At 37.3% G+C, this 26,612-nt stretch overlaps 1 pseudogene; it reads right to left on the bottom strand.

Annotated features, from left to right (window-relative positions):
• The window catches only part of LOC142834737 (T-complex protein 1 subunit delta-like), a 51,770-nt pseudogene that overhangs the window by 24,073 nt on the left and 1,085 nt on the right, over positions 1 to 26,612 (bottom strand).

Here is a 26,612-nt window from a genome sequence, read left to right as displayed (position 1 = left end):
TAAAAGTTCCCTTTTCTTCATATCTTCTCTTAGATTTGTCAGAATTCTTGATGACAGGCATTTTAACTAGAGTGATGGAGGCCTTTTACTTTTAAATTAAATAGTTGTTATAAATAAGCATATACATGTTATTTTAATTAAATGCAAACTTGGTAATGTATCATAAAATTTAACCTCCACCTAGGAATACCTTGCCTTTAAATATGCACACTTGATGAAGACCTAACAAGTGTGTCGGTAACCTCTGGCATTAAATTGTCACTTCCATGTGCTTCCCTGACACTAATGGATTTATTTGTCAGGTTACTGATGAGCCAGTTGAGTCTCTGGCTGCTTTTCTTTCTCTTTGTCCTAGAAGAGCTCTGATCTTCATGCCCTCACAGCCAGTCTATTTGACTATGGCTTAACCCACATAATCTCATTGGCCTCCTAAAACCTTTTCAGCTGACCTAGCTATTGAGATGTTTTTCTCAATAAATACATTGAGATGTATTTATCCTTTAAATAGATTGCTAGTTTCATCCTCAGGTGAGCTGAGTAACCTATGGTTCAAGGAAAACCTACTTCCTCTTCATCTTGAACCTCTGCATGAAGAGTTTTTCCACTTCCAAAATAAAGCTGGCAAGAAAGCTGCTTTTATTTATATGGTGTATGTTCACTTTTGCTTACAGAATGCCTTACTCCTGCAATCAGACCTCATACATGCCTGAGCACTGGGAGGCCGTTCTTTACCTCCATACTTCTGAAGTAGACTCAACTGTTGTTTCAATAAAACAGAATTCTTCCATGACACAAATTTAAACACTTTAAATATTCTGCAAAATGTGCATTGTAATTGATGCTCTCTGGCTATGTTGCTTTAAAATTTAGGTTGTTTTCAATAGGCGGGGGGCAGCCTACATTTAACTGGTGTAAGAGCATCATTCAAGTTTGCTACAGAAATGGCAGCTGTAGTGAGCTGTGTTCTGTCACAAACAGGACACGTGCTTCTGCAGCAAATACTGTACAAACCAAACCAAAATCGGAAACAAAAATAAAATAATCACCAGGTTCTTCTACATGCATTTACAGGCAGAAAAGAGAGACCCTTTCAAAAACTTTCAAACAACCTCTAAAAAGGAGAGGCCTAAGCTTCGCACCGAAAACAGTTCTCAAAGGAAAAACTGATATGATTGCAACACAATCATATTCCGGAATCAATTTCTATAGGTTTCAATAGAAAGAAAGCAAGCGAACATCGATGTTTGCTTCAAATATTGCTTTATCCTGGTGATAACAAAAATGTTAGAGATAATTTTTGTTAATCAGAGTTCCATCAGAGGAGCACTTTATAATGTAATGGACTACAGAATTCACAACATTCTTCAAGAATATAAATAGTCCCAGCACTTATTATTGTCATAGTCATCAACAATCAGTAGCTTTATTGTTCTTAACAGCTATAATCACGGCTCCTTCTTTCCATCCTTCAGGAAACACCATTTAAAATCAGTTACACACCAGCTAGTGGTAGACATCTGAATCTTTAGGAACCTGTCAATGGGGAAGAAGCTGGGGAAGGAACAGGAAAGATAGAAGTATAGGAAAGTGTGAAAAGAGGTAACTTAGAGGCTGGTGAACATTTGGGCCTAGGTGGGGAATCACAAATGTGTGAAGGGAAAGGAAGGTCATTTTACTTTAGGGTCATGAAGTACAAGGAAAATAGACATTAACACCTTTTCTTTCTCCATCTATTTATCATCTTTTCTAAAATAAAGTGAGGAAGCTAGAGCTTGTCAGGCTGGGCAGCAGCAACAATAGCAGGGGAAAAAGTTTAATGAAAAGACAATGCTACTACACTTTTATACAGCCCTCAAGTCCCTACAACAAGTCAGCAGTGTGCTTTATGAAGCTAAGGAGTTGATGCTCTTTCCAAATACCAGGTGAGAAGTTCCACCATCATTTTTATTAAGCATAACGATTTTTAATAAATTATGAGCTTTCAAACAACGGAAATGGTCTCTCTCTCTCTCTCTCTCTCTCTCTCTCTCTCTCTCTCTCTCTCTCTGTGTGTGTGTGTGTGGGGGGGGGGGTGACAGCAGACAGGAAACCTGAGAAGCCTGAGAAGACAGAGTCACCCTGGGGAGGAAGAGGCTGCAGAAGTGGAGCATGGACAAGCATAGTAGAAGCATAGCTCCAAGGGGAGGGAGGCACTTAAGAGTGAACTGGAGAAAACAGCCTCTACCATAAGACTGCAATCAAGTCGCATCTGTTTCAGGTTTTTAGTAGAGTAGGTTTATAGCATGATAAAGGAAGAAAATGGGAGGACTATGCAGAATCTATGATGTAAACTACACTCATTCCATAACGTTCACAACCAACCTCTCCTGCCACGGGTTTCTAACATTTTCTCATTTCCTTGAGCTTCCAAACAACGTAAATTCCCAAAGGCTTAATCTTTACATATTGTAATTTATTCAACAAATATTGATTGAGCACCTGAGTGTGAACTCTGTGCTAGACACTAAAAATGGAAAGGTGATTACAATGTCACAGAATTGAGATGCCAGGTAGCAGTGACAGCAGAGAATTACATGAGAGATGAGAGCGAGGCTCCATGAAAACACAGGAGGACTCATGGCCGCCAGGGAAGACCTCCTGGAGAAGATCCTGCATGAGGTGATACTTAATGAATGAGAAAAAGTTATTCTAATAGAGGAGGAAAGATAGAGGGACCAGACAGCAGGAACAGAAAGTACTAACACACGGAAGCAGAAACAGCATGAAGCTCAAGGAAAATGTTTGCACCTGTGTTTTATGTGGGCATGCCAGGAACCGAAACAAGGCTAGTCAGCTGTAGGACTGAATTGAGAAAGCTTTTCAGACTAATAAGCAAGTTGGGCCTTTATGCTAAACATATTGGAAATTAAGATTTTCTTCAAATTTACTGTGCAGTAAGGGATATAAATCAATGAATCTTAAGGGATGTCTAAAACTGTATAAATATCACCGTAATTAGGAAAAGAACCCATTTGCCTGCGGCCCACCTGAAGTTAAACCATTTTGTAATCTATCCCTCTTCCGCAGCGTGGATGAAAGTGATTTTACTTTGCAGGTGTCAAACAAGTAGCGTCCCCAGTCTGGTGTCGAGATGAGTGAAGCTTCCTGCACATGTTTTCATTGGTCTTCGAAAAACAACCAGGATCCTGATATCACGCACACGTGAAGTTTTCTAGCATCCAGGTACAGGGTGAATGAGTGATATCTCTATTAGTGGTGAGCACTGTCAGATACCCAGGAAGTCTGTGGCAGTCTCTGACAATAGCTCACAAGAGAATGTTCGTGAAGACTAACAATGATGAATGAGTATGTTGTCCAGTGGGTTCAGTGGTTGTGGCCATATATGGATCCTTGCCGATGAGCAGAGCATTTTATACAAGTTTTGGGTGTTTATCTTGATATTGCTATAGGATTTCTGCATATAAGCTGCACTTTCCTCAAATAAACTATATTTTGCCACTTACTTATAGTATGTTTGAAAAGATTACTTTTAGTTTTTTTTTTTAATCTTCTTACTACATTGTGTGTGTGCGTGCATGCAGGCATGTGTGCCTTGGATGGGATAATAGACTAGTGTGAGCTTACTACTACTAATAATAGTGAGTAATAGAGTGAATACTTGTGAGCTATTATTTATAGGCAATTTACATTGGTATAGAATCTGGTATATTGATACAAACTTAAATTATATTGAATATGTTCCTATTTTCATCTGCAATATTTGTATACCTAGGCAAATTTACTTTGTCATATTGTATGCATGCATGCTTCTACTTCTGCTTAAGACATTTTGTATATTGATACAATTTTAGGATATATTTATCATGTTTCAATATACATTTCTACCTCTGATCAAGATACTTATACATTGTTTACATTTTGAGATCATTGTCCTCATTTGTTACACAGTTGTTTAAAGATTGTTTAATATTTTAATATAAAGTCTTAGTCTTTAAGCTATATAGATATTAAGAATTATAGGTCATTAGTCATTCATGTTTGTCATACTTATAGTTAGACTAATCAGGTTATTTAGATACATAGAGATTGTATTCTGCATGAATAAATAATCTTCAACCACTTCAAAGAGGTATAGAATATAGCATTTAAATGACTTCTGGTTCTGTTTGACATGAGACACGATTGCTCCTGGCAGCACCAATCTATTCCCAATAGAATGTTGAGCACCCAAGACACTCCACTTGGAGCTTGTTTTCTTCTTGGAAAAACTGGCTTTTGGGCAAGAAACTTCCCATGCATTGACCACTGACTGACAAAATGCATGCTGTCCAGACAGGACAAGCAGGATACAAGAAAAAAGACTGTCAAATCTTGCCAAGACAATTTTGAAAAATTTCCTGCCTATGAAAATGGTCTGCCAGTTACACTAGGCCTTAGCCAAAGTTGGTTGCTTCAACATTGCAGAATTTGGGTGATTGCCCAGGTAACCAATTGTCTCTGTCATTTGTCGCACATTTTGGAAGTTGTTTGATTGCTCTTCCTGCCTACTCAAGTAATATTATTTCCCTTCTCAGGTCTTTGATGGGGTTGAAGACTAGATAGTTGTAGTTATTTTCCTTTCATGACTTGGCCAAGTTATTTATAATCTGTTAATTAAACTCCTTAGGATAAAATAATTATTGAAATATTTATCACGTTTCTTGCTTGATATTGTTTATGCTCATTGTAATTCTAATTTTTATACCTGATATTTGTTCTTATTGTATAAAATTTTGTATTAGGCTTAGAATTTTCTTATTTAAACAAAAGGGGGAGGTGCTGTAGGAATTCCTACAGCCAGTAGCCTCTAAGATATCTGCCCACATGTGCTTGGCCTCTTATACTATAAATGCCCATGTAAAGCATGGGTTCAGCCTCTTTTCTAGTTGTGGGATTTGGTTGCTGTTCCCTGTTTGAGCAGAGGACTGTGATCTCTATTATACGCAATCCTGAGCTAGTGTGGGATTTCTTTTAAAGCATCTGTCATCATACAAATTGATGTTGACTTCTTTCTAAAAATCTTAAGGGAACTACTAGGACAAAGTGATAAGTGCAAATTTTTATCTGTTATGTTCTTCACATAAACTATTTATCTTTCTCTTTCCTGGTTGGAATGGGAGGCCAAATCATAGACATGTACTAACTTAAATTTTCTCAAGCAACAAATGTCATGATTGGCACAGCAGATGTAGTTGGGACAACTGGTTATGCATGTAATTAAGTTCCCTGATTCTAATGTTATATAACAGTATTTTCATATGCTCTCTTCCATGAAACTTCCAAGCCCTTCCAGCACCACTGACCCACTATTCAGTAACACCCTTGTAGTCAGTATAGAACATTGCTTTCGTGGGTCTTCTAGAAGACCTAGGGAGAGAGACTGCATGGTATCCTGACATCGTTACCATGTTATTAAAATCCTAAGTCTATAAGAGCTGAAGGTTGCAGGCTGAGCAGTAAATGTACCCAGGGAAGCTTGAGGAGTTGCTTTTCTCCCAAAAAGGAAATCCTAGCAGTGCACCTCCATGCTTTCTACAAACCGTACTACAAAAATAATAATAATAAATTTAATTTTTTAAAATTTGAACCTTTCATTAAAAAAGTCTTGTCCTTGTATTCACTTAAATCTTATCATTTTATCACAGAAATTCCCTACAATTTCCCCTTAGATGTTTACATTGTTGGACTATTATAAATGGAAATAATTTCAAATTTTATTCCACAGTGACTTGCTGCACACATATACTAACAAAGTTGACTTTTATAATTTGACACCTTGAAGTATACATATAAAAATTTGCTTATCATTCGCAAACATAATTTTACTTTTCCCATTAATATTATTTGCTCTATTACTCTAACTAAACTTCACGTATATTGAACAAGAGTGGGCAGAGTGGCAAGTCGTCTCCCATTCCTGATTTTAGAGGAAATAGATTACTGTCTCTAAGCTTATTATGTGCTTTATTACACTTTCGACGTGCCTGTGTTATCCTTTTGTCACCACTATTCTTGGTTGTCAACTTGACTATATCTGGCATCTCTTAACGCCCAAGCAGGTGTGCATACCTGCTTATTATTCTGTTTTTTTCTATTTAAAATAGGTTTTTTATATAATGTATTCTGATTTCAGTTTCTCTTCCTGCAAATCCTTCCAGAACCTATCCACTTCCCCCACTGACCCAAATTCACACCCTTTCTTTTTCTCTCTTATTAGAATACAAACAAGCACCTAAATAATATAATAACAATAATAATAATTAAAATATATAAAATAAAAGCAAATAAATCTGAAAAGGACAAAACAAACAGGAAAGTCCACAAGCAACTTTTCTGTTCTTCTTTTCCCTATCTGCTACTGCCAGTCTCAACCAACTTACACACCCTGATCAGAAATTCAATCTTATCTGCTGTCTCTTTTTAGGAAATTTCCCTCATAGAAACCTTTTTTGTCTCATAAATCTCATGTCACATAATTGACTTCTATACTCTCCAATGATATTTATGTCTGTCTTTTGTGGTGTGTTATTGGACCCTGTGTTTATCCTCAAGAAGGACTGTTGGTATATCATTGGTTATCTGAAAGTAAAACTCTAGTCTTTCATTGTATTTATAGAAAGCAAATAGAATATTTCTTAATATGAAAAACAATGTATTTTATATCCCTTAAAACATGCTAATGTTTAAGCCTAGAATAATCAAACAGTAGAACCATCAATTTGATTTCTGAATCTTTCACATTTGAGAGAAAAGCAGATTCCAAGATTCAGTGTCTGCTCAATTCCCTGCAAGTGAACACAGGAAGTGTGTGATTTGAAGATGACAGGCTTATATCAGTGATGTGTGTGTGTGTGTGTGTGTGTGTGTGTGTGTGTGTGTGTGTAGAACAAGAGGAGGGGGAACGTAAGCAGGAAAATACAGTGAAGGTGAGAACTCACGGGAGTGTTGCTGTTCTTTCTGTCGCTAATCAACAGTATGAAAATATTGGCGAAGGAAAATGCAAGGCACACATGGTATGGAAAATATCACTATAGAAAAGGGAGCCATGGATGTAAAGAATGGTTAAAAGAGAGACAGACCACCTTTAAAGCTAACTTAGCACTAAGGGGTCCTCAGAGCTGCAGGAGACATGCTTCCCCCACTTTTTTTTCTTATGCTTAAGGAATTGGCAGGAATAAATTGAAAAGGCCAGTGGGAATTAAAAGTCTTTCTTCTTTTCCTTTTGAGGATCCTTTAAACTAACAAAATGTATGGGAAACCCACCAAGTAATTAGTAAAAAATGAAAAGATGGTTATGACCAATTTAAATCCATTCTGATTCATTAGGTTTTCATTGTTAAGTGTTGCTGATTAATGCAAGGCTGAGATGCTGAATATGTCTCTCAAAGAGCACAGGCATGGAATAGTGAATCAAGGACAAAGAGGGAATATCAGAACAGAATTTTCAAAATAAGGTTATTAGTGGCACAGAACCATCAGTTTACAAGCATTAATAATGTACTTGGAGTTGATAATAATCCATTGGTGCCACATTAAGGACAGAAATCAATAATGTACTTGGTATCATCTAACCGGGAAGGATCCAGGATTTAAATTCTCTGATTTAACTGTCCCCATGTTTTCCATCTTCCCTGTCTGTCCATTGTATGAGTCTGAATCTGTGTCTGGCCTAAATGCTGTCTTGTGAATCTGCCCCCAAATCCGTTTCTGTCTGTCTGAGTTGACTATTTCTAACAAAGAATTTTGTCCTCTCCTTATTGAACATCACAGAAAGCACCATATGGGAAAGGACTGAGGGATGCTTTGCAGTAATCTTTTTTTTGTTTGTTTGTTTTTTATTGATAAAAGAAGAATAAAGAAAAAAAACAAATTTCCACCTCCTCTCAACCTCCCCTTTCCCTCCCCCTCCTCCCACTCTTCTTCCCCTCCTCCCACTCTTCTCCCCCTCCTCCCAACCCTCTCCCCTTCCCCCCACTCCTCTCCCCCTCTCTCTCCAGTCCAAAGAGCAGTCAGGGTTCCCTGCCCTGTGGTAAGTCCTAGGTCCTCCCCACTCCGTCCATATCTAGGAAGGTGAACATCCAAACTGGCTAGGCTCCCACCAAGCCAGCAGATTGCGTAGGATCAAAACTGCGTGCCATTGTCCTTGGCGTCTCATCAGCCCTCATTGTTCGTCATGTTCAGAGAGTCCAGTTTTATCCCATGCTTTTTTGGTAATAGTCCAGCTGGCCTTGGTGAGCTCCCAGTAGATCAGCTCCACTGTCTCAGTGGGTGGGTGCACCCCTCGTGGTCCCGACTTCTTTGCTCATGTTCTCCCTCCTTCTGCTCCTCATTGGGACCTTGGGAGCTCAGTCCATTGCTCCAGTGTGGGTCTCTGTCTCTATCTCCATCCATCGCCAGATGAAAGTTCTTCTTACTTAGCTTCTTTAGGTTCGCCAATTGTAGACTCCGTGACCCCTATTTATGGCTAGAAACCAATTATGAGTGAGTACATCCCATGTTCTTCTTTTTGGGTCTGGGATACCTCACTCAGGATAGTGTTTTCTATTTCCATCCATTTGCATGCAAAATTCGAGAAGTCATTGTTTTTTACCGCAGCGTAGTACTTTGCAGTAATCTTTAACAGGTTCACACAAGAGTAAGTCACTGACTCAAACCAACACAGATAACAAACAGCTCTCCAAACATCACTGTTTATCAAATACTAGCCATTTCTCTCAATGGCAGGTTAAATAAACAGGCAGAGTACACAGTACTATAGCAGTATTAAGAGGGCTCAAAATATTAACTCTGTCTGTGAGGTCCTTCAACAGTTCTGGTCTCTTAGAATGCAAGAGACATTATCATAATATTGTGCTGCCACACACAGGAGCAAAATCATTACATTAAAATTCTTATTGACTTTAAATGTGGCGATTTGATCATTTTATACTGGTCAAAGCCACTCATATGTTCCCCCTTGCTCTTTTTCAAATTTATATATACTATTTATGTTTTCCAAAACATGTCTCACTACCATAACAAGTTACACATAATTGTGGGAGAACACAGATCCCCCAATCCTGAAATATCTTTGTGTGGAGACTTAACTGAACAAGACTGGGTCAATCTTGATTTTTATTTTGGGTCTGTTTAGCTTGTTTTGTGTCTTCTAAATTTAATTTGGGTAGTTCATATGAATTTAGGGATTCCTTCATTTCTTCTACGCTTTCTAGCATTTTAAATATTGTTCTTAAAGTTCCCAAAGTGTCTCTGTATTTCTCTAAATCTGTTGTGCAAATTCTTCTTTCATTTCCAGGGTTTTGGGTTTGTTTATTTGTTTTTGGTTTTGTTTGTTTGGGGTTTTTTTTGGTTTTTTAAGATAGGGTTTTTCTGTGGTGCTTTGGAGACTGTCCTGGAACTATCTCTAGTAGATGAGGCTGGACTCAAACTCACAGAGATCTGCCAGCCTCTGCATTCCAAGTGCTGGGGTTAAAGGTGTGCATGTGTCATCACCACCTGGCTTTATTTTTTTTTCATTAGTTTGGTAAAGGGATTGTTAGTATTTTAAATATTTTGAAATAATTAGTTCTTTGATTAATGCTGTGTTTTGATCTTTGGGTCCCTGGTTCATTAATTTCAGTTCCAATCTTTATTATTTTGTGTCAGCTACTGGGTTTAGGTTTGTCTATCTTTTCTTTCTTTTTTTTTTTTTTTTGAGTTTTGAGTTGCATCATTAGATTATTTATTTCAGACTTTCAAAAATATGGTGGTTTGTAACTATAAACCTTTCACATAAAAAACTTTTGCAATATCACAGAGGTTCTGATATATTGTTGTATTAATTTCATTTGATTCTAGGACATCTTCCAATTTTCTCCCTAACTTCTTCAATGACCTACTGTTCTGTTCATTAAAAAATATTTTGGCTAATATCCAATGTTTGTATAGTATTGAAGTTTTAGTTGTTGCTGACACTTCCTTTTGTTCTGGTGTGGTCTAGTAAGTTACAACAAATTGTTTCAGTATTGTTGGCATTTGTTAAGGCTTTCTTTGTGATCTATAATAAAATCAATTTCAGAGACGGCTCCATGTGCCACTAAGACGAATGTGTATTCTCAGTCTATGGAATGAATTTTCTTTAGATATCTGTTACAACCAGTTGATTTATGGTACTATTTAGTTCTAAATGTGTTGAGTTTTAGCTAGGAAATTACTATGAGAGTACAGTGTTGAAGTCTCCTGCTATTATAGTGTCGGAATCAAAGTTGACTTTCGATATCTTTCAGTTTTTGTTACTATATAAATTGCAAGGCCCATGATTTAGTGAACCATCACTTACATTGTTATAAATTCCTGATGAATTGTTCCTTAATTAATGTGTTTTGATCCTCTTTATCTCCTCTGAGTAGTTTTCATCTGAAATTTACTTTATTAGATATAAAAATGGTTAACACCAGCTTATTTATGGCTTCTATTCTCAGTAGGTTGTGATTCTTTGACCCTTAAATATCAAATGATATTACTAGCTAAGTAAGGTCTTAGAAATAACCTTTTATCTTTATTGATGTTTGAATGTATATTTTCTTTGTTCTCCATCTATGAAATTTATTCTTCCATTTGGTCTCATACTGATGCTGTGTTATTTATTATACTGATAGATTGATTCTTTCATATCAGAATTTCAATAAAAGGATAAAAGAAAACAAAAGAATCTATTTTACAGTGTTTCCATTTCTTTGTTGAATTTTTCTCTAATTTCTCCAAGTTACTGACTGTTCTAGTAATTTTATGTCTTTTGTTTTGTGTATTTTTGTCTAGGTCTTTATTGTATTCATAAGCTTAGAAGTTATTGATCCTTTCTGAAAGTGGGGCTCTGAACTATGTTTCTGAAATTTCATCTGTCTCAGTGTCTTTGGTTGATGTTATTAGTATGCTAGGAAGTTACGGATGTGCTGTAATGGGTTGTTGTCTCATAGTATTTGTATTTCTTTGATGAGTTTTCTTGATCTATTGTTTGAATTCATCTCTTAGTTTTAATTATTACTTTCCCCGTGCATCTGGTTTGTTTGTTAAGCTTTATGGGAGGCCTCTTGGAAGATGGTCTTTGCTAGAAATGACATTTCTTGCTGCTGTTTAGTGAAATAGATGGTTGATTTTCCCCATAATGTTTTGTGATCAGTTGTAGGGGATTAAAATTTAACAGGTGGGACTTCCTGTGGCTCAGACTTTGTATTATAGATAATCTCATATTCTATCAAGAGAATGATCTGTGATAGCTGTATTTCAACCTTGAAATTAGTTGAGCAAAAGGAAAAGAACAATATGCATATAGCGAATAGATAATATCATCAAATTGGGTGCTTTCACGATCCAAGAGAAAAGACTGGAGAAGCCCTGTGGAGACAGCCAACAGTAGTCCTCAACTGAGAATCGCAAATGGAGTATTTCTCACCAGTGAGGCTCTCAACAAAAAAGCAAAGAGCAAGTAGCCAAAGCAAAGGTCCTCATCTGGATGCTGACAATGCCAAGCAGAAATTCCTGGAGAATCTGCTGAAGCAGTCTAGTGGGAGTTTCTGATGGAGAGATTTCCAGGCAAAGTAGAAGATCCTCTCCATGCATGAGCTTCCAGCTTCTAATCCCCATGCTTTCCTTTCATGCAGAAGCATCCAGTTTCTTATGCCCACTGCAGGGACCTTTTTTACAGTCATGGAATTAACAATAATAACCTCTGTTAGATTTGGTTTATATTCTAGCTGTTCTCAAAGTCATGATGTTTTCAGACCCCTTAGCTGTTTGTTATTCTCCTTTCTCCATTACAGAATCAGGCTAATTTGATAGGACAAGCAGTCTTGGAGGACACTTTGATGGGGAAGCTCAGTTGACATATACATGTAGAGTGTGAGACAGAGAGACCAGACTTTCATTCTCAGAGGCAGCTCTCAACAAGAGGAAACAAAACAAAAATATTTACCAATGAATACATACCATACTTATATACCTTAACATCTTTGTGCACTGGAAAAGCACTGCACTGTAGGCCATTGCACAGTTATAGAATCCTGAATAGCTTATCTCAACAAAGGTAAGGAAAGTGGAGTTTTCTTTCGCTGCAGCACACACATCAGATTCCCTAGCCACACTTCTGCTATGTATATTTACAATCTACCTCTTCAGTCCATTCTCCATGTTTGCGATCAACAGCCTGGACATTCCTTCTGTACTCCACAGTCTGCCCCTGGGAGCAGGTCACTGGTACAGTTAGTTAATGACAGTGAGGTGGTGATGCTATCTGAAGACATAGTGACAGTGGTGGCCACAGTAAAAGTTGGCAATGGGGTCTGTTCCTAGAACTCTGCTGATACATGCAGCAAACACTGTTGCTCAGGAAATCCAGGAGTGATTAACCAGGAACAATATCCCCAATCCTTCTCCTTTTCTTAGCCGCCTTTGTCCATTTGCTCAAACCATGAAATCCCCGTAACACTCATTTTAAATGAAATCATAGTAAGTTGTATGCAAATCCCCAAATGATAGTAGCCACATACCTACCTTGTACATAAGTGTACTTGAACATCATTACTACTGTACACAGTACCAAACTAAGTTAGGAGTTTTCAATTCTTCTGTTAAATAAATTTTATGTTTCTTACTGTGGTTAAATTCAGATAGTATAAAACTTACCATGAGAGGAATTTTTCGGCAGACTATTTGGAGATGTTGGGACTTTCACTTTCAGACACGATGCTCACCAATGCCTGTATGTTTCCTCTTGAAATTTACCAGCACTGTATCTCTGCCTAAGTGGTAGAAAAAGAGAAACAGAAAGGGGAACTTCTGATTGTGTTTTTCTCTTTCCTTTCAACTTCATATTTTCCATATAAATTGTTGGCTAATGCAATGTGGTAACACAAACAAGCAAAGGTAAGTTGGAGAGCATGGGTTGGTTTTTCACCATTTCTATTCCATGTATTAGAAACACATTGTGGTTCAAAAGAAAACTATGGTCAATGAGATCAGGATCACTTCACTCAGACCATAAACACAATATTTTGCCTTACTACCAGTGTTACTCATCGGTCATAAATCCCATTTTATAGAATACTGTATCATGTCTGAATGAGTTAACAAGGAACTATGGCATCACTGTATGTCTTCCCATATTACATTTTCCCCTTAGACTTCTCTTCCCAAACATAAATTTGGTGTGTGTGTGTGTGTGTGTGTGTGTGTGTGTGTGTGTTTTAAGAATTTCAGCATAGTGAAAGCAAAGTACTGAAGCACAAGGCTTTCTTGCAAGGCGACATTCTTAGTCCTTTATCTAACTTGAGTAACACACTATTCCAATGGTCTAATGAGCCAGAGCTACTCTTTATGCACTGGAGAGAAGGTCAACCGAGATAAGGCACTAAGATAGACTAAAAGCCAGGCATCTCAATCTCTCTACCAGCACTCAGTTATGCCACATTCTCAGAGAAGAGTCACCAGCTGCAGAAGTGCAGACTGCAGATTTTGTCCTTTGTGTAAGTTTCGTATACCTCTAAACACACAAAAATCCAGTCAGTTACAATGTAGGTGATAGTGCCAAGGTTGACAGAGCCAGGCTGACCAGGAAGAATGATTCACCAAAGACTCCCTGTAGAACCCAGGCTGCAAGATATGAATTTTCAGTAGAAGATAAGCCAGGTGGAAGAAATAGGCCTCCCCAAATAAATTAAAAACATAAAAGAAAAAATAAAAAAATCTCAAAGACAGGTGGATCCCTGGGGCTTATTGCATAGGCAGTCTACCCAAACTGATGAACTCTAGGTTCAGTAAGAGAGGCTGTCTAATAATAACAACATCAACAATAATAATAATATAATATGCAGAATAACTGAGGAAGATAGAAAATGTCAACTTACACATGAATGCACATATATGTACATGCACACACCTGCACTTACATTCATATAGTCACACAAATAAGTATATAACACACAAACAAACAAACTTTTTAAGAAGAATGATTTTGGGGGAGTGATCTTCATAGTCTTCAGTCTTTGTTGCTTAACATTCTCAATTTCATCCTATAGCAAGGTAAAACTTCGTGGTCGGGACCATGCAATGGAGCAAAGTTCCATTTCATGGCTACTAAGAAGAAGAGGGAAAAGAGTGGGCAGAGTCTCACATACTCTTTCAAGTTTCATCTGCAGTGACTTACATTCTTCATCTCTTCATTAAGGCCCTTCTTAAGAAATTAGGCCCTTCATCTGAGGACAAGGACTTTAAAATGTAAGCCTTTGACTCAAGGAACATCATGGAAGCAGGGAAAGAAAAAATGTAACATGTGGAAGAAGAAAGGAGGGAAGCTGAAGGAATTCAGACTTCTAGGCATGACATGGCTGCTGCACCCTTGAGTTCACGCAGCTGTGGTTACCTACACAAGATTTTCCTAAGAGGAAGTCTATCAACATCTTGTGGTGGAAGTGGGAGAGGCTCCTGGTATTCCATCTCTCCCTAGGGATATATGTGTAATTAATGGTTCATGCGGTAGGACTGACAATGTAGCCACTTGTAAGTTTTCCATGTTCCTGTAAGCAAATTTACATCCACATTCCTGAAAACAACCAGAATAAAACTTATCATATCATCATCATCATCATCATCATCATCATCATCATCATCACAGAGAGAGAGTAGAAGAGGACTAAAGGATACGATGTTGATAATATACAATCAAATAATAAAATATAGCATATGCAACTGTAAGGTATGGCACTGTCTTAATGAAACACTTTATTATATATAATTAATACATACAAATAAAAACACTGAGAAATATGAGATTTGGCATGATAGTGGAGACTTAAACCATTATCATCCTGTTTAGTTTTCTGCTGTCAGCTGTTTCTTCACACATTCCTTACTTAGTTAAATCAGAAGCCTTGTCAAACCTACCATTTGAACAGCAAAACAATTCACAGATACAGTTAGTGGCTATACATGTGCAAAACCTGTCATTCTATTGGTTTGAATGAGCTTTAATAACAAGAAAATAAATATATACCAAAGTACTATGGGAAATATCAAGGCAGACAATATTTAAAGTAGAGAACATTATTCGGGGACTGTTTAGCTAGCTTTCTCATCAATGCTGCCTACCTAAATCATTAGCTATCAACTGCTAATTGGCCAAACTTTACTTTCTGCCAGGAAGAACAGAACACCCCTTTAACGGTGGCTGTTGTGATTATTCAGTGTTTTTGAAACAGCTTTTCTGCAAAAGTTGTGACGTAGGTCAATTTAAAACCATTGCAGAAATATTCCTTTCAGGCCACACTGCCACACAGGCAAGTTTAGGCACTAACCATCTAAAAAAATGGTCTCATTGAATTTTCTCATCAACTGGACATTTTTAGTAGTGCCCTCTTCTTCTTGAAAGGACAGAACATAAATATAAGTGACAGGAAGCTCCTGTGACTCTGATTTTCGAAGGCAGTGAGAAAAATATAGTGACCTCAATACTTATACTCAATATTCCTCATTTTCTTCCCCCAATACTTCCCTAAGCAAAACTGATTTTCTCCCTTATTTGCATTTTCTGATTCAAGAAATGCAATAACATTTTATGTCAAAACACAATATTTAAAAAACCTATACCCCAGTAAGTAACCAAGTGAAATACTGACCTGGTTACCTGTCTCACAAAGAGAAATGATTTTCATGGCTTGGGGTTAACTAAACTAGTGGAGAGTCTGATGAGGGGTGAGCATTAAATACAAATTCCTTAGATAGCAGCTGTCATTATTTATCTCCTTATTTCCAGAACTAACACCGTGCCTGGAAAAGAGCAGGAAGAGCACACTTCAGCTTCACAGTGTTAGTTGACAGGCTAGCCTTCTGCAGTGCTAAACAACAACCATGTAATGCTGGATGTGATTGAGTAAGTTAATGCATAGTTTTAGAGGAGAAAGAAGAGTTGGTGCTAGTTACTGCTGTTATTGGGAAAATAAGCATGACACAGTGTTTGGGCATTGTATTTTTAAAAGGCAAATGACCTGATTATAGAGGAACTAAAATATGCATATTCTTCACCCAAGCCTCTCAAGCAAGCAGCCAGATGTCCACTTTGCCCCAGCACGTCTTGAGACTGCCAGAAGTAAAACTGTCTGCTGCCTTGCTCTGCCCCATTTGGGTGTGCACTTAGTGATCAGCTTTCGTCTGCCGGTCTTCTTATATTCACAAAATCATAAATAATGTCATCTCCCTGAGGCATTCTAAAAAGAATAAACAAAAATTTCCAAAGAAGAAGAATATTAAAGTCAACAAACTACAAGAATACAGTATGAAAACAAAGTTATTGCCTAGCAATCAGTGGTATAGGGTAGAGGTTCATTGAAAATTCTTTACAGGAGGAGATTTTTATACTACCCAAAGTAATCTTTATCTATTCATCACTAAGCTTAAGGGATGAACAACGGAAGTTTTATAAAAGTCCTATAAAAAGAGACCAAGTCCTTCACCAAACAAAATGTTGATAAGCATCCACTAACAACTTTTGCTAACTCTGAGTAAAGTACTACAAAAATGTGTTCTTAAAGACCTTGCGAAACAAGACAATTATATATATATGACCCTGTGAGACATGAATTCTGTTTGCTATTGAAAAGCTAAAATGGAGGCTGCCATGAGGATTTACCCCAAAACCCCAGGCCCAAAGCCATGTGTCCAGAGCTTAAGTCATCATGACTCCTCATGAATAGAATTCCAATCACAAGTAAAACTATCTTTTCTAGTCAGTGTGTCTCAGTGAAATCCTACCAATCAGATAGACACAAATCAATGTAGATGTTTGTACTTACTGAAACCAGGACATTAGTGTGTATTAGTCAAGCATGAAACATGTCAGAGAAGCTCATTTGTGTCTAACAAGTCCTACCTGCTGTAGTCTAACATACTCCTACCTGCTGTATGTCACACTCACCACTAAAGTTCCCTTGGTTTCCATCTGGATTTTTCAAGGGATGACTAATTTTTACATTTCCCTTGCTTGTTCTAATCTCGCTTTTGACAGTACATTCAGTGAAGGTCTAAGTTCATCAGAATCTCTACAAGGTGAACATTGTAAAAATGTGGCAAGTTTGCCAGGGTTCAGGAGCGCCACGATAGAATGAAGTGGTTAGATTCAGATAGCTTGGTGAAGCCGTTCATCGCCACATCACCCGCAACGCCGCAATGCACACTCATTCAAGGTGCAGGCACTTGCACTCATTACTGTGCAACAGCAGCGTCAACTCTCGCTGCTGCCAGTCACTTAACAAAGAAATGATATCACTAAACTAGTTTTACATTTTGCATTTCTGATTTTTTCCAAATAATGCCATGCTGAATTTTCTGTTACACTGCTCATAAAAAATTTCATGTACTTAATACTGTGGAGTAGTAAGCAAAGGATGTCCAACTTATCTTTTCCAAGATAACCCAAAAACTATCCTTAAGTCCAGCTGCTGCAAAGGACTAGTTTACGAATGACCCATGCTGCCCCAGAACTGGCTAGTACCACTGAAGTTTTTATAATATTCTTTATCATGCAGTGCAGTGTGTTTTCCCAAGCTGTCCCAGAAATGTGTTACAAGCATGTGAGTTAAGGTTTCTGTTTGTATCTCAGTGTGTCTCCTTCACTGTAATGATCTGGAACCTCTCTCTCTAAAGACAATTCATACAATATGGACCAAATTTACAGTGCTTGTCCACACACAGGAAGTATCTGATATCATAAATTTATAAACTCTAATTCTGGCTGATATTGCTTCTGATCTTGATCTAGTGTCCTGTATTTTTTATTTTAATTTTGGTCTTGCTTTTAATATTTTAGGTCTGAGTCTTTCTGAATCATATTTTGGAGTAATGAAGGATGTAAACAAACATTGTATTAATGATCCAAACTTGTGAAGCTATAATTAACCACTTACCAACTGACTATCATTTCTGTCATACAAATATTTATATATTTTACTTTCTATATAAAATTATACTGTACTGCTTTAATATTTAACATTACATATTACTATTATCAGAAGATTAAAAACATCAAATAGTTAAAGGAAAGAGGCATTTCTCTGTAAGTAGTATATAAGAAAAGAAGTCAGCAAAATAAAACTAGTTTCAAAGAATAATATCGCTGAACAGCGACTTTCCTAAGTGTGTCCGTCTGTCAACACTAGCAGGCATGCTGCAGCTGCCTGGGGCCAGGCTTTATCTCAAGCTGCATGAATGAACAGCTAACACGGAGACCGAGAGGGACTTAAGATCTTAGGTTCAGCTTGTGCTTCATATTTCCTCTGATAAACGTGTTTTTCAGAGTTTAATCTTGAGTGCCAAGAAATCAATTAACTTAAAAAATTGCACACCCTGCCAATAACCGGTAATATGAATGGACTCTATTTACATGGTGCCTGAACAAATTAAAGGAGCAAAATCTGACTGCTGGACTTAACTCCCAGAGGGTGAGGTTTCTCGGAAATGGGAGATAGAAACAACAATGAGGCCAAGGCACCTGAAGAGCCACAGAAAGTTTCCAAAGTGCCCAGAAGATATAACTGCTTTCTCCAAAGGAGCAAAAATCTGTGATGATCTCTGATAGCAGCATGTCAACATATGAAGACCCATGAAGACGAGGGCCATATATATGTGTGATAACAACAGGACATATGAAGACCCATGAAGACGAGGGCCGTATATATGTGTGATAACAACAGGGTTAGGTCAGATGGTCAGACATGAATACTGGTGTTGATTTGTAGGAATGTGAAGCCCACACATGGAGGTGTTGCAAACACAGAAATGACCATTTTTATATTAAGCTGAATGCCATGTAAGACTAGGTCAGGAGGGATTTAGGAAGATGTAAATACTTTCTTATAATTTTTGGCCCTTCTTTGTGATTCTGAGTACTGGATATAGACCTACAGCCATAAGATGCTATGGTTATAATAAAGCCCCACCCAATATGAAATGTGATCAGGTTTCTCTGAAACTCCCTTTAATGACTTTTTGAGAAGTGTTTGTTTCCTATGACCCCTCCCTTAATATTCTTTTAGAGACAGGCCTTCAAGTGGTCAGAATGGCCTTGAACTCCAGATCCTCCTTTCTCTACCTCCCACATTCTGGGATTACAGGAATGCGACACCTTTCCTGCCTTAACCCTGTCTTCTTGGGAAATAGACTCCACTGTGACATTGCTTTAGCATTTTAAGATTTCCTTCCTGCACATCCATTATCTAGCATTGCTGACAAGGTCTGTAGTGATTCTGGTCACTGAGTATATGACTCCCGCTTCTTTTGTCACTCATAAGTAAAATTTCATTTGTATTCTGAATATCTGCTAGTTTCAAGAGATTATGGTGTGTGTTTATTATCCCTGATGCATGGGTGGGCACTTCAACTTTTAACACACAGCTTTCTGGGCTCCTCAGCACCTGTGCAATCATCACTTTTTCCACCTCTACTTCCCCTTTCCTTGCATCTAATGTAGCCTGCTACAGTTATGATAGTTTCCCTCCTCTTTGTTTTCTCCTTAATAGTTCCCATCTCAGTATCCACATCCGCTGCCTCCTATGCATCCCATAACCATATCTTCATGCCTTGAATTGGCTATTTAACCATGTTCACATTAGAGTTAGTCAGACTATTCAGGTTTTGTTTTAAATATGTATGTTTCACTTCCAAGATTAATGAATTTTTATATCATTTTTCTTTTTCATTTGTATTTGTTTGTCTTTGGGGGAATATTCTTCTCCCTCCTATACCTCTTAATGAGACAGAGACTTAACGTGCCATACAGCACAGCCCTGAATATGGGTTCTTCCTGTTTCAGCCTCCTAAGAACTAATTTGGCAATATCCTGACTTTGCGGCTACTACTTCTGTAGTTTTTTTTTCTTCTGAATACCCATTTTTCGTTAGGACTTCTAAGGTTCCCTTAACCAGCACTGTCTCGTGGTGCTCATCAAAGTTGACCAGACCTAATGCTGATAATCAGTATTAAGATCATGAATCTTTATCCCCAATCAGAGAGGTCAATCTATATAAGTAATAATGATAGGGATCACATATTACTGTTTCTTTTTTCCTCTTTTAATCTTAGCTCTTTACTCTTTTAGGCAGCCTGCCACCCCCTGCCAAATAAATACACACAGAACCATATTATTTTCTTTGAATGCCAAGCCTTAGCTTGGCTTATTTCTAGACCCCATTGCTTAAATTATCCTATCTAAATTTTTGCCTCTGGACTTTTATCTTTCTCTATTTCTGTATATATTTTCTTTCCTTCTTACTCTGTAGCTTGCTGTGTAGCTGGGTGGCTGACCCTTGATGTCCTCTTCTCCTTTTCTTGCTCTTTTCTAAACTCTTCTCTCTCCAGATTTCTCCTACTATTTATTCTCTTTGTCTCCCAGCCCCTCCTGTCCTTTCTCTTGTCTTGATAATGACATTTTAGCTCTTTATTAGACCAAACAGGTGATTTAAACAGGCACAGCTTCACAGAGTTAAACAAATGCAACATAAAAGAATGCAACATATCTTTGCACCATTAAACAAATGTTCCACAGCATAGACAAATGCAATACATCTTAAAATAATAGTCTACAAAAGCCACATACCATATCACCATACACAGTGCAGGAAATAGCTGAACATGCTCTTCCATCCTTTTGAGAAACTGCTTTTGTGCCATGAGCCTAGTCTCTACACTCATAATCCCAGTCTCAGAATAATACTTTCTTCGATGTCTTTTGTTCTTCTTCCATTTCTATTCTATAAAAAAAAATTTCTTCTTGAACACCAATAACTTTCATTGTTTTATTTTGAATATTTATTTTTAATCATACTTCAAATCTCTAATTTTATTTTATTTCAACCAACTATTTCCATATGCTTTGCTGCAAAATTGGGTGGGGGGTTGAGAATGGCTGAGGTACTCAAATCACACATTTTACTTTTTAATATTGAGAAAACGTAGCAGAGTGAAAAGTGAATCCAGAGATGCAATTGGATTAGAGAAGAACAGACCCTGGGCCAGAACACACATGAGTCATGGTAATTAATTGTAGCACAGACCTTCTATGATCAGTCAATGATATATATTTTACTGATAAATGATAGTTTAAAGTTAATATATTTAATATGTTATTCACTTCATAATGAAGATTTGGTGGTTCTAAATTTATAGTTACTCTTAAGACTGTCTGCATATTTTTTTCATAGTGATAAATCTACTGACAGACTTCAGTAAACTTTCTTCTAGCCTGTGCCTTAGTTAGGAAGACTATGACTGTAGCATAGAGATGAATTAAATTATTAACTTATCAAAGCTTTAGCTTTAGTTCTCCATTGAATTCAGATGTTATAGCACAAGTTGTATTCACAAACTCTATTCATTCTTAACTTCCAAGTCACCATGGGGATAATCTAGACAAAATGCAATCATGTGTTTAGAAAAACTAAAGTATTACAAAATAATCCAAATGTTCCAAATTTCATTCTAAAAGTATTATATTTTAGTACTTAGTAAGTAATGTGGATATCATTTGACTAAGAAGTTGACAGACTTAGAGAAGTAAACACTAGCACTGATTTACATGAACGAGGCTTTGAAAAGTGTTGAATTTCATACATTTTAAGGGACATCAAATTTAAACCACCATATGACACATAACAAATTCTAAAATGAGTAAGACAGAGAAAAACAAGTGGTAAAGAGGCTGTATAATTCCCATTTGGGCTAAATGAGGTGTAAATCTCATATTCTCCAGAAGAAACAAATTTGTCAATGTCTTCTAAATGTTAGTGTAAACATATACACCCTTTATGACCCAGAAATTCTACTCTTTGGCTACATCCAACAATAATGCTTACTTATGTTTACCAAAATATGTCTACTAAAATACTCCATGAATGTAGTATTCACAATAACTTCAAGAAAGCTGGTGTCCAATTATCAAAAACAGAATGGTTAAATAAACCATAATATACTCACACAGTGCAAGCACATTTAAATGAGAAATCTCTCCCTGGAAAGAACAAAGGTGATCTTATGGGTAAAGTGTGGGAAAACCCATAGAATTCCATTTTATATCAAGTATTAAAGATGACCTCAGTTAGGGCTAGAGTACAAAATTAATAGGTTAATGATTGCATGAGGATAGAAAGCACCGCTTCTGATACTACTGATTTTCATGGTCTAGGCACTTGTAATGGATAAAGTATTAAATGTTCCCAACAGGCTCATATGGTGGTCATTAGTTCCTCAGATGATGGTAATGTTATGGGAGGTTCTAGAAACTAGGAGTTAGGACCCAACTAGAGGAAATAGGTCACTGGGATTCTTAGGAGATATCCTGATCTCTGGCCCTTTTCTTGTCTTTCTTCTTTATGTTCATCATGAAAATGAAGAAGGATATCAGCTAGAATCTCCTGCTTCCAGGATAGTCTTCACTTACTCCATTCACGACTATGGAGCTAAGGAATCCTCCAAAATAATTAGACAAAGTTCAACCCTTCCTTCCTTATGCTGTTTCTATCAGAATTTGGTATCACAGTAAAGAAAGCTGGCATTGACAGTCCAGCACTGATGACGTAGATGTAATTATTGTGAGAAATTCAAGCTGTAATTTACGAACTATGACATGCAATGCATTTTTGCACGGCAATGAAAGTTTATATGTGACCTTTATAAATACTAGCCAATGCTTCACTTATTTATTTGTTTTGCAAGTCTATTTTTGACTTCTATGAGATTTGAGGATACCCCATGATTAGTTCTTACTTCCAATTAATTATAAATCTATTTTAGTTTTGTTCTCTCAGATGTAACTGGTTTTGTTACTGTTTTCATTTTACAGCTATAGAATAAGACTGATTCTACTTCTGGATATCAGTCAAATGTATACCTGTAAAAATCAATCAGAGAATTTTGAAACTTAAAATAGTTTTTCTGTCAAATTTTCCTTGCTCTATCTAGATTTTGATTAGGAGTCTTGTCATACTTTCTTTTTTTAAAAAAATCTTTTTTTTTATTGAGAAAATGAGAAAAAAAAACAAGTTTCCACCTCCTCCCAGCCTCCCATTCCCCTCCCCCTCCTCCCACCCTTCTCTCCCTCCTTCCACCCTTCTCCCCCTCCTCCCACCCTTCTCCCCCTCCTCCCACCCTTCTCCCCCTCCCTCCACTCCTTTCCCCCTCCCTCTCCAGTCCAAAGAGCAGTCAAAACTGGACTCTCTGAACATGGCGAACAATGAGAGCTGATGAGATGCCAAGGACAATGGCAAGGGGTTTTGATCCTACGTAATGTGCTGGCTTTGTGGGAGCCTACCCAGTTTGGAAGTTCACCTTCCTAGATATGGACGGAGGGGGGAGGACCTAGGACTTACCACAGGGCAGGGAACCCTGACTGCTCTTGTCATACTTTCTTCTGTAGGTTTTAACCTGTCAGGTTTCAAGTCCTGGGCCCAGGTAGATAGAGAACCTGAAGGGGGGCACATGATATTATCTGCCAGCCCACTGCTATCAGTGCCTTAAATTGAGTGTACTAATATCGGGGTCTTTGCCTCATTCACAATCATCCTTTCTGCTTCCGTGGATCCCAGCTAAAATCTAGCAACTTTCATGGCACCTCAAAGTTTCTTTCATGAACTTCTGTCAGTTGACTGTTTCAGCATATACTTACGATTATACATTCTTGTGAAACTTGTTCTTCTAAATGATGGATCTTTGGTTTTATACAATCATTAGTTCCAAAGTCTCAATCAATGCATTTTATCCACAAACTCTCAAATTATAACCTATTTTTTTCAATATGCTCAAGCATTCTATCACTAGGTCTATTTTTTTCTTCACGCCTACCTCAAGAATAAACAAATCATCAAAGAAATTATTCTTCCAAAACCTGCCAGCCAGTTGCCTTAAGGCTAACATGTGTTATGTGAAAACAAGTGAGTGCACTCAGTAATACAACCTTATGCTGTGAAATCTTTCACACACACACACACACACACACACACATACACACACACACGTCTACACTTCTATTACCAAAAGTCCTTTCTGAAAGCAGCTTTCCTCACTTATGACATATTTTATTTTAGCTTTATTCAAGAAAAATTTAATTAATATCAAAACTTCTATATAAAAACCTCAAACACAATGAAGGAACATGTTACCCCATTTAACACTAACAACAATATTGCTTAACATGTGCCTGCTGTATGAAGTAAGGCTTATTAAATAACAGAGTGAGGTTCATCACAGTCAATATCTTATTCAATCTAGTAGTGAAATGAATACTTATAATGATTCAAATGGTTTAAATCTTAAGTTTGAGACCAGGCATTCACACTTGCACATCCTTAGTTATGATTATCTTCAGTGTGCATAACTATTCACAGAACAAACCACTGATAAACTACCTAGATTTAAGGCTCCATTATATAGTATGGAGCTCAGAGTGAACTGGGTAAATATAGGCACTATTTGTAGTGGTGACTATGACTTGATTGTCTCACAGCTGTTAGAAGGTAGGTCTTGGAATGTAAACTCTTAAATGGCCAGCTTCACCTGATTTGAGTTTTGACCCAGCTTCCTACTATTCCTGCTTGAGTTCTTCAGATTCCCTTAAGCTAGTCACACCATTTGAGCTAACCCTGTGTAGTTTCCTTCCAAAGCTTGAATGCAAGCCTTATGTTGTTTCAGTCGTTTCTCTCAGACCCATCTTTGAGGAACAGGTTTTCCACTGATCATTTTGAACCCTGACATGCACTCTAAGCAGGGCCTCTGTCACCTCACATACCCTTCCCCTTTTCCTCCCACCAGGAACCGAGGTGAGTGGAGGCTGCTTAACCTCAGGGCCTAGGGGAGGAACAATCACACAAGGCTGTCTATGAATCTGGAGCTTGTTCCATGTGGACCCCTTATTTATGACATATTTTAAAGACCTCATATATGTTTATAAAAAAGAGCAGTTGAATTTTTGAGAAATTATTTTTAAAAATGTAAAGTGTTAAAGACTATTAGATGAATTTACTTTGTCTGAAATATATTTTATTTTAAGCCAGGATCTACATAATTTCAAGCTACCTCGGGTTCTTCCAGTCCAGGTATTGACTGGTTTTCTATATTGGACTGTTATTTATATCTCAGATATATAAGCACTAACCATTTGTTCATCATCATACAATATCTGCCTGATGTCACATGTCAAATAAACTTTTAGTCCTGGTCTTGCAGACAGCTGGTCAACATCTTGAAAGGCCTTGTGCATGGTGAGAAGTTATTCTCCTAAGTCCACATCTGCAGACATACTAAATGATGACAAGTGTCTTCACATCAGATCCCCATGGAGTAATTAAAGTAACTGATTAAAGCTTTCAGAAAATATGAAAATGTGTTGAATGCTCATAAACTTAACCCAGTAGACAACCTTAACTCAAAAGCATAGTCACATTTTGTCTCACAGAAACAAAGTCTTATTTTACTAACCTCCTAATTTTCTTTTATTGTGTTTATCTTATTCCATCTTTGGAATTCTGCCTCATTTACTAAGGCCATGCAGAATGTGAAGTTTTTAGGAGGTAGGCGCCTAGGTAGACTAGACAGCTTTCTTCTGTGAACTGCCTGTGCCAATATCCGCCTTTTCATGAACCCCATTCTTCCTAGGCCTGTCTCTTATCACTGTAATACTCCTAGTTCTCTTTTATATCTGGGCTCACTGTTACTTTTCTCTAACCATTGATTGCTACTTAGATACATATGCATAAAAATTCAACAAGACAACTGTGTTTTCCCAAGCCTAAGAAGTATATAGACAATACAAAACCCCACATCCCTTGCACGATTTTTCAAGTTAACAAATTATTTATATCCTCTTGTTCTAATTTTTATTTTTATAAGACCAGTGAACAACATTAATTCTAGGGTTATCTTTTGGCTTTTACCTATATATATATTATCTATATACAATTAATTATTACTACAATTTTACTAATGCTAAACAGTTGTGCTAATTGCCTTATCAACAACTCTTTCTCATCACTGGTTCAGGTATTCTGCAAGTAGCTTGTGAACTAAGTGACGGCTTGATTTAATTTCAAATTTCATAATAAAAAACTAAAGTTTTCTTTGGAAAACATTTATTGTGATGCATGTTAGAGAGGGATTCTGAACTATGAAACGAAAGATGTAGGTAGTAGAAAGCTCCTTCTTAGAATGTATCCATTTCTGCCTATGACAAGAAACCACCCTGCTGCTTGGGCACATCCTTCACCTACTAAACCCCAATAGGGATGGTTTTATGGTAACTAGAAAAGGGCTCGCTTTCTTTCTCTCTCATTACCTAATGGGCTGGGATGAGTCAAAAGGCATGGAGATCTATTGAAGCTGGCAGTGACCAAAACACAATTCCAGTACCGAAATATCCTGGAACTCTCTTTATAAAGGTGGAATGGTCCCAAAAGGATCTTTGGCCTAGGAACTAATGTTTGAAGTGCAAATTAAATCTTAATTTTCAATATGGAGCCTGTCATTCAAGACACTGTTGGTAGCCTTTAGGTGACTGAACTAATCTT

This window comes from Microtus pennsylvanicus, chromosome 14 (genome assembly GCF_037038515.1).
Source record: "Microtus pennsylvanicus isolate mMicPen1 chromosome 14, mMicPen1.hap1, whole genome shotgun sequence".
In the NCBI taxonomy this organism is placed as follows: domain Eukaryota; kingdom Metazoa; phylum Chordata; class Mammalia; order Rodentia; family Cricetidae; genus Microtus; species Microtus pennsylvanicus.
The sequence above is the reverse complement of the archived record's forward strand: the minus strand, read 5'-3'. Positions and strand labels throughout refer to the sequence as shown.